Source organism: Schistocerca piceifrons, chromosome X (genome assembly GCF_021461385.2).
Source record: "Schistocerca piceifrons isolate TAMUIC-IGC-003096 chromosome X, iqSchPice1.1, whole genome shotgun sequence".
In the NCBI taxonomy this organism is placed as follows: Eukaryota; Metazoa; Arthropoda; class Insecta; order Orthoptera; family Acrididae; genus Schistocerca; species Schistocerca piceifrons.
In genome coordinates, this window is record NC_060149.1 from 528,358,165 (window position 1) to 528,373,830 (window position 15,666).

Genomic DNA, 15,666 nt, shown 5'->3' on the forward strand with positions numbered 1-15,666 from the left:
CGGGAATTAATTTCACGATTCTCCTGTAACAATGGGCTGCAATTTTGCAAGCAACAGAAGAAAAAAAAAACTACCTGAGGAGGAATCGAACCAGAGATCTCTGGCGTAACGGTCCGAGCGCTAACCATGTAGGCCAAACGGCGGCTCGGAAATGGACTAATATTTTATGCTCATACGGCACCTAAGAAACTTTGGCCCGATTTTTCTCGGGATTTTCCGAGTAGTGCGTCCTAATATTTTAACCACGTGAGGTGTTAGGGGTCCTCTTTCACCACACAAAATTTCGGACAAATCCCCGACCCCACGGTCGTGCCGTCTCCTTGTTAGTGTTTTACACTATAAACAAGTGGTTGAGCCGATATATTTTTTAACATTATTATTACATTCGATCAGGGTGCGGCATCCAAAAGGTCCAGGTAATGTCTGTGTTATCGTGGTGCGAAAGGCGAGTATTTCGTAGCAGGGCAGGTAGGTTTTGAGCGTGTGGCGTGTGAGATGGGCCCTGGGAGCTCGCACGGCCGCTTTGCCCCACTTCCGGACGGTCACGCGGCTGGCGGAAGGCTGCTTATTGGATTTTTGCCTGGGCCCCGCCGCTGTCAAGAGCAGCCAGCGCCCGATTAAAAGGGGGCGTCGCCTACCGCCGCTTGCCGAGGCGCAGCTCCTACGTTGATTAGATACAGGCCTTTTTACTTGCGACGGTAATTTCCGGTACCCAGTGGTATACACTTTCTTCCTATTGAACATAGAGTTTGGTACATAGAGCAGCCACAGCTAAGAAAATACGTTGTTAATATTTAAGAATCTTCAAATCATTTTTTTACTACAGTCCTTATTGAAACGTCCCCTTAGAAAAATTAATGAATTACTGTGCTGGTAAACCACTTACGTTATCTGATTTTCAAACAGCTGAGCAAAACTGAACGTACTACGACATTTCTCTCTACTTATTCTGATCATCACTAAACTGACACACAATATTTTTAGAGCAACGCAATCTGACTTTCAATAATCCCTACAAAAGAATGTCCCTGAGCAACAATAACCTATTCCTTTCATGAATAACTTAGCTCACAAGAATCTTCGTTACTCGAACTACTGCAATACACCGAGCGCCAATACTGCCAGCTAAATAAAGGATTCTAACTACTGAAGGCACTAACAACTGATAGGCATAGTTAGCAAATGAAAGATTTTGATTGAGAACAAACAATGTATTTACCTTAATAGTGTTCAAAAGTAATTATATATATATAATCAGTTCGTGACATCCAATCTTACAAATTTACTCTCTCTAATGGACACACGTCGAGATCGTCCGCTCTCCAAACTCCGTCATCTCACTCCCCACATCCACCACTGCTGGTGGCTCACCTCCAACTGCGCAATGCTACGCGCCGTTCACATCCAACTGACCAACACTACAATAGCGAATATTCCAACAATGCCAACCAGCCACAGACTGCACACAGCACAGCCAGTGATTTTCATACAGAGCGCTACGTGGCGTTACCAATATAAAAACCTAAACAGCCTACTTACATTATGAATTGATGGAATTCACAATGAATGAGGTTCTTAAGCCGCTTTAGCTGGCATGTGCTCCCTTATTGAGAACACTATCGGTTTCGCACCGTCGCACGTGCATCCTTAGGTAATGCACTGTTAATTAAAATGCAATTTTTTTCGAGTACGATTTTATAAAAAGGGAAAAATCTTGAAAATATTTGTCAAACGTGCGTTAACTAAAATACTGAAAAAATGTTTTTTTAAACCCATTAGTAACATGATTAGCCCTCAGACAATCAGGAAACAACTATGTCCCATAGTTCAGTTGTGAACGCGAAGAACCATCAGCTGCATAATCTGTATAATGACATGACGGCAATGAAAATTTGTGACGGACCGGAACTCGAATCCGGATTTCCTACTTATCACAAGCGGTCGCCTTGTCATTAGGCTATCCCAGGACGCTCCAGGACCAGATCCAAACTTCCATATGTCGGCAACCATCTGTCTACAAATTGTACTCGTACATTCATTGTATATATTCTTGTACAGGGGAGACACTTTAAGTTCCGGTCCAGCGTAAATTTTCACTTTCGCCATTCCATTGAAAAATGGAAATGAGCGTTTGGCGTCATTGGCCCGGAGGCCCATTACGGGGCAGGTCCGGCCGCCTTGGCGCAGATTTTATTACGTTCCACGCCACATTGGGTGACCTGCGCGCCGGATGAGGATGAAATGATGATGAAGACAACACAACACCCAGTCCGTGAGCGAAGAAAATCCCCGACCCAGCAGGGAATCGAATCCGGGCCCCCTAGGATGGCAATCTGTCACGCTGACCATTCAGCTATCCGGGCGGACATACCATTATACAGCTGGCGGTTCTTCATATTCGCAGCTGCGAATACATTACATGTATTTCATAACGGTTGTAGCCGCCGCAGTGCCTGTTCCTTTAGACATGCATCGGACATGCATGTATGTCCGAAGGAACATTGTGTCGTACTTACGAACAACACAGGTAGTGTAATATCGTTCAAATGGCTCTAAGCACTATGTGACTTAACATCTGAGGTCATCAGTCCCCTAGACTTAGAACTATTTAAACCTGACTAACCTAAGCACATCACACACATCCATGTCCGAGGCAGGATTCGAACCTGCGACCGTAGCAGCAGCGCGGTTCCGGACTGAAGCGCCTAGAACTCCTCGGCCACAAGGGCCGGCTGTAATACAGTATTATAGGCTGTTGTCAGGATTAAAATTGCATTAAGCGCGGGTGGGTGAATGTCAAACTGATAGTACCTAGTGTAAAAAATAATTACAGCCATTAAAATTTATGACTAACGTATGTAAAAAAACCTTTTTACGATGTTCGCGGTATGTAACGTCTGCGGGTTCTACGAAAGTAAACTCTAGTAACTTACCAAAAATACTCATCATTAAACAAATGTGAAAACGGCGACTATTTGTTTTGCCACTGCTACGGAATGGTAATTGGTGGTGGTGTAGTAGAAGCTGGTACTGGCAGACATTACCAGTTGGTAGCATTGACACTACGAACAGTCGCCGTTTTCACATTTGTTTAATGGTGAGTGAGTCTTAAATTCATCAGTACTTTTGGTAAGTTGCTATTATTTACTTTCGTAGATTTCGCAGACGCTACATATCGTGAAGGTTGACAGTTTTTTATGCGCTGTAGCCATAAATTTTAATGCCTGTAACTATTTTTTTACACTAAAGGTTATCACCCGATGTGTTCAGCTTGATATTCACCTCCTGGTGCTTAACGCCAATTTTACTGTTGACATCAGCCTATAATGGTTATACATTTTCAATTTACAACTGAACTACAGGACATCGTAGCTTCCCGATTGTTCGAGGGTAAATCATATGAGTAATTTTTTTTTAATTTCATTTCTCAGTTAATGCACGTTTGAGATATATTTTTGAGAAGATTAATAAATTTTTCTCCATTTTTATATAATCAGACAATTTAAAAAAAAGCATTTTAATCAACAGTTCATCACTTGAGAGTGCATCTCTAACGGTGGGAAACTGGTAGTGTTCCCAGTAAACGACTACATAACAGCTGAACAAGCTTGAATAGTCTTCATTCACTGTGAAGCCCATCCATTCATAAGAACTCTTTTTCAGTGTGTATATATATATATATACATACAAGGTTCGAAGATTATCGAATATAAAATTTTTGTTGAAGTTAGTTGATAGTTACAAAGTCGATGCGTTTGCATCCAGACTCACTCCATAATGTCACACGGTGTCATTTGCCAGCTGGACAAAATATTAATCACCCTCTTAAAAGAGAACAGTGGTGCCTTGGGGCGCCGTAAGTCTGTAAGTGGGAAGTCAATCGACCTTTCATATAATTTTGTGGTTTTATCAAGTTTTGCAGACTGTCGTTTCTCTACCTGTGTTTTCTCGTATTGCCTCCATGCCAGGGAGGAATATCATGCTGGGAACCGAAATTGCGAGTGCTTTATTTTATTTTTATTGCGTCATGTATCTATAACCACCTTTCCTAAACATGGATGACTGCTGAATTGAATGAATGTGGGTGTAATTGCGAATACATGCAACTTGGTGAATACAAGTTTACTTCCTTGGTTCAACTTTGCAGCAGAGGCCTGAGAACGGCAGTTAAGTTTAATTTTCAAAGCCGGCTTGAGGCTGCACTCGGGCGAGAAGGTACCTGCGCGGGCTCTGTTAACGGGCGGCCTCGCAATCGGTTCCTCCAGACACTAGCGCTACGGACGCGTTTGTTCAATTACTTTAGACGTAGAACCGGCGGAAAGACGTTCTCGCTCCTGTCTCGTGATTGGAGGTGACTGTCTCTCCTGTCTTGTGATTGGAGGTAGGGCCTGGTACCACTGAAAAATTCGTCTTATTGATTGATCAGTTCCCCCCCCCCCCCCCCCCCCCCTGCCAGGTTTTTTCAGTCTCTGGGCACGGAGGCAAGGTAGGTTGGTTTTTGAACAGGGTTAGTCATTCTCAGAAGAGTCGCTGAGTTAGTGTGTGGAGAGTATGGTACACCCCTTCTGTGCAAACTTAGGCGGTGATTTTGGATGGGAGTTAGTTCAGATTTCTCAGGTTAGGAACTTTCTGTAATTTTAAAGTATAGTGGTGTTTTCACGAGTGATTATTTTACTAGTGGCATTTAACTGTATTCGGATGGGGCCTAACTTGTTCCTCATTCGGGTACGATTCACGTCATGAATCGTGATATAGACTGAGCGTAGTCTTTCTTTCCGCTGCGAGTCACAAGCCAGTTTTGACGACTCAACTTCTGCTAGAAAAGGGTTAATGTTAATTACGGTTCAGCGTACCTTCCCTCCTCCTCTGATCACTAATCTCATGTACCCTGTAAGAGGAAGTTACAAGAAAGTATCACTAATCTCATGTACCGTGTAAGAGGAAGTTACAAGGAAGTATTTCGTGAATCCAGCCCCTGATCGGTCGATCTAAAGTCCGATAGTTACCTTTCCGTTCTTGTTTTCTTTGTGGTAAAACCTACGGCTAAATTCAATTAATATTTCTTGGACTTCAGACGACTTGGTATTCAGGGGAAGCTAGAGGATGTTAAGCATTACTTTGTTCAATAGGAAGCCCGCGGATACGAAATTTCCATATTATATGGTGTAAGGAGGTCCCACCGAAGAACCAATTACCAGTATTCAAACGTTTCGGGTAGTCAGCAAACAGTGGGCGTCTTTTACATGATGTAGAAGTGATACCAGGCAGTCAGGTGAACCGTTGGCGTATGTCACGGCAGTAAGTGTGTACGTTGCTATCTGGAATCAGCACAGTAAAGTGGGTGAATGCTTGGGCGTGACAGAATGCCGAAAGGAACTTGCTTGAGAACCTCAGTACAACATGTTTAATGGATGTAAAGCAGAATAGATACAAACTGTCAAAAAAATGTTCAAATGTGTGTGAAATCTTATGGTACTTAACTGCTAAGGTCATCAGTCCCTAAGCTTACACACTACTTAACCTAAATTACCGCACGAAATACTAACCACCACCATAAAAGAGCACAATGGATGCTGCATATGGTGTCGGAAAGGTACCAAAAAAAATGGTGCAAATGGCTCTCAGCACTATGGGACTTAACATCTGAGGTCATCAGTCCCCTAGAACTTAGAACTGCTTAAACCTAACTAACCTAACGACATCATACACATTCATGCCCGAGGCAGGATTCGAACCTGCGACCGTAGCAGTCGAGCGGTTCCGGATTGAAGCGCCTAGAACCGCTCGGTCACCACGGCCGGCAGAAAAGGAACCAGTCGGTGAGATGACCCTCCATCACTGGGCAGTGTATGAGCCAGTCGTTTGTCTGGAACCAGTGCAGTAAAGATGGGGCAACGTGAAGATGTAACAGAATGGAAGAGAGAAGCTCGCTTGTTCTGACGTGCACATGATCACACCGTGAACGAAGTTGCACTATTTGTTTGTACAGCAACGTGGACTCTTCAGCGTGTATACAAACAGTGGTGTAACACCTGCAGCCATGTAACACAGCGTAAGAACCGCCAACTGGCATTGACTGGAAACGGGTGTGAAGCATTGTCAATGACAATCGATTTCAAACTCCAAAGAAATTGCTCCTGTCAGTGAATGCAAGTCCATCTCAACAAGTGTCCGAGCAAGCATTACGAATGGAACAGCATGCATTGGGCATTTGGAGATGGGCGCGTAGCAAAAGGCTATTGCACGCAGCAGCACATACATGCTGCATGCCTTCAGTGGGCCAAACAACACACAAACTCTACTGTCACTAACTGGAAGCGTGCATTGTGGTGCGCCAAGTCGCGATTTTGTCTCTTTTCAAATGATGTCATGGTCGAGAGCACCGACGGTCCAATGAGACGTTTAACCCGAAGCGTTTGGAGGTCGAAGATCAGGCTGGAAGTGGTTCCGTGATTTTTTGCGTACCATTAGTTGGGCCCCCTCATTCAGGATACGGTGATTATGAGTAAGGATATTTATTTCAACGTTATCGGTGACCAATTGTTGCCCTTTCTTCTACATAGGGGTGATGAATACGCTGAGAACACTCCCTTCTTTCAAGATCACTCAATCTCAGTCCCACATAAAATATTTGAAACAATGGGTGAAACGTAGTAATAAATATTGCCGCAATTTGATAGTTTTGAGGAATGTAATCCTCCGTGAGTAGCTGCTGGTGGATATGGCATACCTAAAAAAACTTGGAAACTCTCTTCCTCGTCGAACTGAAGCAGATACGAAGGCTACAGGCTATGTTAGGCGGTATTAGCGTCATAACTTCTAGGGGTAACTAATAATTTATGGGTGTGATCATTTTGCTGAAATCATCAAACCAAGTGAAGGTTTTCCAGATTTAAAAGTGTATAACACTAATTATTTGGCCTGCGAATTCAAGTACGTCTTGCCGAAGCCGTTAAAGAAACTAAGCATACTAGTTACCCACACGTATTAATATATTCCGGTTTAGTGTGCGGTGATCGATTAAATTTCGTGGAGAAACCAACGTTTCGTCTCCACTTGCACAGGATATTTTCAAGAGAGGTTGTAGCTACTATGAAGGCCCGATTAGCACTCTGGCCCGCTGGTAACGTACGTGAAATTTCGTTTCTGTGCGCTTCAACGCAGAGTAATGACGACACATATTTTCAAGCCTTTGAGCGCAATCGGCCGTTGTCCGTAGCTATCGTCTGATATTGCAATCGCTCCACGGTGGGAGTCTAGTACACATCGTTACGAGCAACATAAAGAGACATTGTTCGCCAAGAACTATAGTAGAAGTACAGGGTGGTTAGAATTGAACTTCGCTACTTAAGAGGCCCTACATGAAAAACGATTTCTCGTAGGACGATGAAACTTTGTGGAAACATTTGTAAGAGCACGCGGAAGACAAATAACGAATAAACCACAGAAACATACAAATTTTAATTTCTACGTGAAAGAGTAACGCATGTTAATTGTGTACCATATTACGTACCAGGTTACAAAAGTTGCTTAGTGTGACGACCATCTCCATCCACGATGGTCTCGAACCGCACTAGAGATGCCGTTTCACAGTTACTGGCTGCACTTTTAGAACGGTGGATCATGGAATGTTCCGCTGTCGTGACGCAACTGGTGCACTGCTTGAAGATGGCGCATTGCTTCCCCAGCGTTCCCAGTCTTGGCACCAGTAGCTTCTTCAAAAATTTGTGGCCCAGTTGGCCATCGGCCTGTCCCAGTAGCAATTTCCAAATAGCTAAATACTTCGAACTTCCAAACTTTGTTCTTAAAACCAAATGGGGAAAGAGGACTTCTCCACGTTTCTTTAATGCGTCGAAACTCTTGAAGAGCAGCTGCACTATTGCTGTTGTTTTGATAAAAACAGCTTTACGAGTAAACCCCCGCTCACCTTCTCCAGACCGATGCTGATTGACTGCAACTGTAATGCAGACTGATGGTTGTGTTTCTACCGTACGTCGCCAGACCACTACCGACGCCTAACGGCAAGTGATGATAACTCTACTAACAATGCAATTCTGCAGAGCGTGGAGTCTGAAGATCATTCGAATAACGTTGGATACCCATAGGGTATATAATTTTCCCTTTATACTGGCTTAAGTAGCCAAAGTTTAGATATAACCACCATGTGGTGTCCGGTCTTTCGGGCATGTCCGAAAGAACAGACACCACATATGCACTGAGGCGACAAAAGTCATGGTATAGCGATATGCACATATATAGACGCCGGAAGTATCACGTACACAAGGTATAAAAGGACAGTGCGTTGACGGAGCAGTGGTTTGTACTCAGGTGATTCATGTGAAAAGGTTTGCGACGTGATTATGGCCGCACGACGGGAATTAACAGACTCTGAACTCGGAATTGAAGTTGCACCTAGACGCATGGGACATTCCATTTCGAGTGGCGAAATGTGGCGGTAATGGGCTATGGCAGCAGACGACCGACGCGAGTGCCTTTGCTAACATCATGCCATCGCCTGCACTGCCTCTTCTCGGATCGTGATCATATCTGTTGCAGCCTAATCAACTGCAAAACGGACGCCTGGTCAGATGGGTCCGGATTTCAGTTGGTAAGAGCTGATGGTAGGGTTCAACTGTGGCGCCGACCCCACGAACCCATGGGCCCAAGTTGACAAGAAGGCACTGTGCAATGTGGTGGTGGCTCCATAAAGGTGTGGGCTTTGTTTACATTGAATGGACTAGGTCTTCTGGTCCAACTGAACCAATCATTGACTGGAAATGGTTATGTTTGGCTATACTGAGACCAGTTGCAGCCATTCATGGACTTCATGAGAGTGTGCAGTGTCACTGGGTGACAACCGTTGGCGACTGGTTTGAAGAACATTCTGGACAATTCGAACGAATGATATAGCCAGCCAGATCGGCCGACATGAATCACATGGGTCATAATCGATAGGTCAGTGCGTGCATAAAATCCTGCACCGGCAACAGTTTCGCAATTATGGACGGCAATAGAGGTAGCAAGACGAAGTATTTCTACAGGGAACTTCAACGAAATTTTTAGTCCATGCTACGCCGAGTTGCTGCGATACACCAGGCAAAAGAAGGTCTGACACAATATTAGGAGGTATCCCATGACTTTTGTCAACTCAGAGTGTAATTAAGGTGAGGTCGAACAGTAATTAATTCAGTGCAAATGCACTCCAGGCACGAACTCTTACGGGAATCGGCGAAACGGCGAGTAATGAGGAGGATAATAGGCAAGGGCCACTACATTAGTAGTATGTGGATAACTTGAGAATTTGGATATGACGGGAGGCGTGCGAGGGTAATCCGTGCAGTTGCGATGACCACTGTGTCTGGATGGCGCAGAGGTCAAAGCTTCTGTGCTTAGTAAGCAGAAGACCCGGGCTCGAATCCCGGTCAGACACAAATTTTCAAGTTTCCCCGTTGATCTGAATCAATGCCCACTGGCAGCTTAAGTCTTTAATTCTTTTGTGTATTGTAGTACTGATGATTTCTTACAGTTATATTGGATATGGCTCTGAGCACTATGGGACTTAACATCTGTGGTCATCTGTCACCTAGAACTTAGAACTACTTAAACCTAACTAACCTAAGGACATCACACACAGCCATGCCCGAGGCAGGATTCGAACCTGCGACCGTAGCAGTATATTGGATAACTCGTAATACTAAACTAAGGGGCGAATTTCAGAAGATATAAAATCACCACCTCTCTTCGGCATCTGTGAAACGTTCGGTTTCATGTGTAACAGTGGCAATTCTTTAAGAACTAATCGAAAAAAGAATTGTATCGAAAACTTAACCAAGAGGAAGAAAAAGTATATTTGTTTTGTAAACGTTAAATAATAATGTAAGATACAAATCGCCATAATAAACAGAACCATCGTGGAAGTGTGTACCACAATGTTGTCTGATCGCATCTACTTCGAAAGTCTCCGGCTTCGTCAGTGTGACTCTTATTCCCCATCCGGTAGTAGTTATTGGGCAATATTCCAGGCTTTTGATGCGTTCTTCAATCGCGGTTCCACGCCGTAATGACTATCGGAAATCGTTCATATTGCCAGAGCTCCTGAATACCGCCTTGATACAGCCTACCCGTTCAAACCGCTTTGAATACATTTATTAAATGTTGATAACAATATGGTTCAAATGGCTCTGAGCATTATGGGACTTAACTTCTGAGGTCATCAATCCCCTAGAACTTAGAACTACATAACAAAAAAGCTGAACAAAACGAACGTACTCAGACATTCACTAAAGTGACACACAATATTTTTAGCGCAACGCAATCGGACTTTCAATAATCGCTACAAAAGAATGGCCCTGACTAACAATAACCTATACCTTTCATGAATTCTTATCTCACAAAAATCGTCATTACTCGAACTACTGGAATACAGCGAGCGCCAATACTGCCAGCTAAATAAAAGATTCAAACTACTGAAGGCACTAACTACTGATAGGCGTAGTTAGCAAATGAAAGATTTTGATAGAGAACAAACAATGTATTTACCTTAATAGTGTTCAAAAGTCATAATATATATATATCAGTTCATGACATCCAGTCTTACAATTTTACTGTCTCTGTCCAGATCATCCGCTCTCAAAACTCCGCCATCTCACTCCCCACATCCACCACTGCTGGCGGCTCACCTCCAACTGCGCAACGCTACGCGCTGTTAACATCCAGCTGCCCAGCACTACAATAGCAAACAACAATGTAAACCAGCCGCAGACTGCACACAGCACAACCAGTGATTTTCATACAGAGCGCTACATGGCGTTACCAACAAAAAAACCTAAACAGCCTACTTACACTATTAGTGTATCAACCCCTAATTTAATCCTATCAGTATCACCTGCCTTAATTCGACTACATTCCATTACCCTTACATTACATTACATTATCCTTTTGTTGACGTGTATCTTATAATCCATTTTCAATACGTTCTCCATTCCGTTCACCTGCTCTTCTATGTTCTTTGCTGTCTGTGACAGAATTGCAGTGACAAGGAGAAACCTCTAAGTTATTCTTTATTCAACTCCGTGATTAAAGAACTTCGGGTAGAGGCTACAAACATGTCCCACTCCCTTGCCAACTACTGGTTTCCTTTCGTGTCCTTACAATGTTTTGCCCGTTGTATATTACACTTGCTATCTTCAGAAATTCAGGGAGTAGATCCCAATCTGTCTTCTAAGATTAGTCGTAGTGTCATTATTGTTGAATATATGATTGCATATGTTAAGATCATGTCTTGCAAGTAACGCCGTGATTAAAGGTCGAAAAATGGTCGTGAACCAGTACTTTAAGACAAATCGTTAGTTAGTCATACTAGGATTTCTATTGCGTCTGTATCATGTCTGTACATTCTTTCCGGAAGAAAAGTGAAATCGTTGTCTATATTGCACCTTTACCGTGAAGTTAGTTAGTGTTAAGTATGTCTGTTTAGCTGCACATGCTATGTTTATATAACTAATCAGTCTAACTGAAAATCATTTCTTCTTCTAGGATTTTCCAAAGTAATCTTCCACGCTTGGCAGTACATCAGGATCCTTTAGGACGTGTAGCAAGGAAAACGAAGGTAAAATACTAATTCGGCTAATTAATTATATTAATACTTTTGTTTATTGTAGTTTCAGTAACTGCAAGTTGCCCTTTAATCGCTAGGCTATAACAGTGCGGGGTCGCTGAGACTTGCAACGTAAGTTTTATATCAAAGTTAACCTGTAGGGAGGAAATAGATTAAACCAATTCTGATTCAAAATAAATGCTGAACATAGAAATTTTTGATTGGGTGAAGAGAGAAACTGAGGAAAAGAAAAGAAAAAGAAGCAAAGAAAAAGAAGGGAAGAAAAAGAAGGAAAGAAAAGTCCGCAGCTCGTGGTCGTGCGGTAGCGTTCTCGCTTCCCACGCCCGGGTTCCCGGGTTCGATTCCCGGCGGGGTCAGGGATTTTCTCTGCCTCGTGATGACTGGGTGTTGTGCTGTCCTTAGGTTAGTTTGGTTTAAGTGGTTCTAAGTTCTAGGGGACTGATGACCATAGATGTTAAGTCCCATAGTGCTCAGAGCCATTTGAGCCATTTTGAGGAAAGAAAAGAAAAGAAAAAGTAGTCATGAATCCGAAGATTGTTTTGGACACGATTGTGCTTGAGGCGTTGTCATATTCGAAGTTGCACTCCAGACTATGGACTGATTTACGCATTAATTACAGGGAGCCTACGCTTTAACACGTAATATGAACCACTGTGCAACTTTGACAACGCTCTGTTCGTGTGAAAAATACAGGGGAGATGGTACTGATGAGTGGCAGAAAAAGTTCTAGAATGGGACACGTATTGAACACCAAGTTTATGCATAAGTAGTCTTCATAATAAGATACCGATACTAAATTGATTAAAGTGCGCCCTAGATGATACTTAAAGAGGTACAAGAAGAGGAAGGCGGACGGCACACGAGGGCGGGGATCAGCACTGTCGTAACTGTGGGTTTGAGGTTTTGGATTACACAAAAAGCGTTGAAGTTCGTCTACAGTCTGTTCTACCAAGGAACTACCGCGTTTTTCTCATCCCCTTCTATTTCGGTTTCATTACTTGCAGCTGATCCGGTAATCTTGCCTTATTATGTCTCGCTCTTCCTTTGATCAGTCAACTCCTGCTCCACATGGATTCATTCTGCACTGCTTCTACACGATTCTGTTACAGATCATTATTCACATTCGACAAGAACATAATGAGCTGCGAACATTAAATTCCAGGTGGCTATTGGGGAAACAGCTGTTATTGTATCTTACAAGTAGTTACGATGACACCTTGGCCGTATTTACTGGTTTTATTCGTAGGCAACCAGTTTCGGCGTTATAGTCCACTATCTTCGGTCTCTCTATGACATTGGGTGGTCACGTTGATACCATGAATCATTTAGAAAGTCAAAAATATCGGCTTCCACTAAAATGAAGTTTCGTATCGCCCATAGTGTGCACGGTGGCAGTTTTGCTGATTCACAAGGCAAAGTGAAGCTCGTGAACAAAGTCGCGGAGAGTTTTAACATACACTGTTGTCCAAAATTAAAGCAAGAAACGGAAATTTTGCAAGGTTGCGTTTATTTTGCCACAAAACTGTATAGTAAAGTAGAAACAACGTGAGGAATACAGAACGTAATCAACTGCAACGCGCGTAACGGTAGCCATAAATGTTCTTGGTTTTTTTCTAACGTAATGGATTTGCACACACATTCTGAAAACTGGTTAATGGGCTCAGTATGGGGTATGACCACCTCTGGCACCAATACAGGCCTGACTACGACGGGACCGGCTGTGAATGATGTCATCAATACCATGTTGAGGCAATAATGCCCTACCTTCCTGCAGAGCTGCTCACAAGTCTTGGAGAGTGGTTGATGGACGCTGACGTGATGTAACCCGTCTCCTTAGTGCATGCCAGACATGCTCTATGGGATTCAAATTAGGAGAGCGAGCAGGCCAAGCCATGCGTGCAGTATCTTCCGTTTCCAAAAAAACAACCACCACCCGTGCTCTATGCGGTCGAGCATTATCGTCAACAACACGAAGTCTGGGCCCACAGCATCTCGCAGCAACCGCGCGCTAGATCACAAGATCTCCTCACGGTACCTGACAACAGTTAAATCTTTCTGATTCACCTCTACAATTTCATGAAGAGGTGTTCGAGGGGTCAACATAATCTCTGCCCACACGATTAGGAATCATCCTCGATATCGATCTCTTTTCACAATGTTTGGGTCCCGAAATCGTGTTCCACGTTCCCTCCAGATGCGAATCAGTCGAGAATCACTCTCCAGACCACACCGAGACTCATCTGTGAGAAGAACATTAGCCCACCGTTCGACATTCCAGGTGGCATGTTGACGGCTCCACTCCAGATCTTCCCTTCTGTGAAGTCACGCCAGAGGTGAACAGAAAGCAGGTTTCCAACAATAAAGGCCACTCTACTGAAATCTTTTGTACACCGTTTGGCTCGATACAACACGTCCAGGAGGTGTTGCGAGGTCAGATGCCAGGTACAATACATTACTAAGGCGATACCGTCGCGTCCTTACAGCCAAATACCAGTCCACCCTCACTGATGTTAAACTACCACGCTTGACGGGTGCGCTGACGTCATTGCTGGCGCGGTTGTCCAGTGATCGGAATGCCATCTTCCGTGCAGAACACGATCGTAACGACATCTGTTGACAGTTTGTGTGATTGTATTGTGAATTAGACATAGGACGGGGAAATATCAGTTTGTTGCTTTAATTTTGGACACCACTGTAAGTATAGGGCTGAGGATAAGAAGGTAGTATGTCACGATATTGTTCATTCTCTCTATCGAAAAAGTAATGAGGGAAATTCTTCATAAGAATGTTGAAGGAATCGGGGTCTAAGGAGAGGATATAACACATGTCGCACATGCCGGCGACGTGACCCTGTTGTCCAGATCCAAGGAAGGACTGGTTGATGCGGATGAGCGACAGTGTGGAGACAGCAGAGAGCAAGATCGTTCTCCTGGTGAGTGATTCGAAAACCGAGTAGCCGGCCCCTGTGGCCGAGCGATTCTAGACGCTTCAGTCGGGAACCGCGCTGCTGCTACGATCGCAGGTTTGAATCCTGCCTCGGGCATGGATGTGTGTGATGTCCTTAGGTTAGTTAGGTTTAAGTAGTTCTAAGTCTAGGGGACTGATGACCTCAGATGTTAAGTCCCATAGTAAACAAAACTATTGTTCGCCGTAACCAGAGAGGGGTGCTTCTGAGATTGTCAGGCGGCTTGAAAACTACATCCCAGGATGCCCTGTCTGTGGCACTAGGTGTCTTTCCGATCGAAATAACTATTAAATACCGTGCCGCAGCATACTGGTTAAAGAAGGCAGTAGTGATCAGGTAAGGGCTATAACAGGAGAAGACATTCAAGACAAATTACACTTAAAAAAGTGGCGCCTAGGTACTTGGCAGAGAGACTGGGATATGAGTGACAAGGGCCGTAGGGCCCACGACTTCTTCCCAAACATCAGGGAGCGACTACAGTTGAAATATATGTATCCGAGTCGAGGCATGATACACTTTTTGACCCGTCATGAGCCCGTGCGACTGCTACGGTCGCAGGTTCGAACCCTGCCTCGGGCATGGATGTGTGTGATGTCCTTAGGTTAGTTAGGTTTCAGTAGTTCTAAGTTCTAGGGGACTGATGACCACGGCTGTTAAGTCCCATAGTGCTCAGAGCCATTTGAACCGTTTGAACCCGTCATGAGCCTTACCCATCACACCTACACCGCATGAATCTCAGGGAAAGTAATACATGCACATGTGGGGACATTGGGATCCCTGAACACACGATTATCTCCAGCATGCTATACACACATATACGACAATCCGATCTGAGACAGTTAAATATTTACAACTCCATTAGGGACCCACTTACTAGGACACAAAAAAATAACACAGCAGACAAAATTTCAAGACAATTACAAGTAGAGTACAACAGAGGGAGACAATGGAGACACAGATTGAGAGAACGGAGATCCTCAACCAATAACAGTAGTACTGAGAATGATGTTACTGATAACGGATAATATAACCAAATCACATATATAATACATTGTTGTGAAACAAGGTGTGAGGTTATGAAACT

General features: G+C 43.7%; 1 protein-coding gene across 4 annotated transcripts in view; it reads left to right on the plus strand.

Annotated features, from left to right (window-relative positions):
* The window catches only part of LOC124721577 (1-acyl-sn-glycerol-3-phosphate acyltransferase alpha-like), a 787,251-nt gene that overhangs the window by 507,622 nt on the left and 263,963 nt on the right, over positions 1 to 15,666 (plus strand). For all 4 annotated transcript variants that reach the window (XR_007006350.1, XM_047246620.1, XM_047246622.1 and 1 more), the window contains exon 3: positions 11,536 to 11,608. The gene's annotated coding sequence lies outside the window, so the exon portion shown is untranslated. The remainder of the gene's footprint in view (positions 1 to 11,535; positions 11,609 to 15,666) is intronic.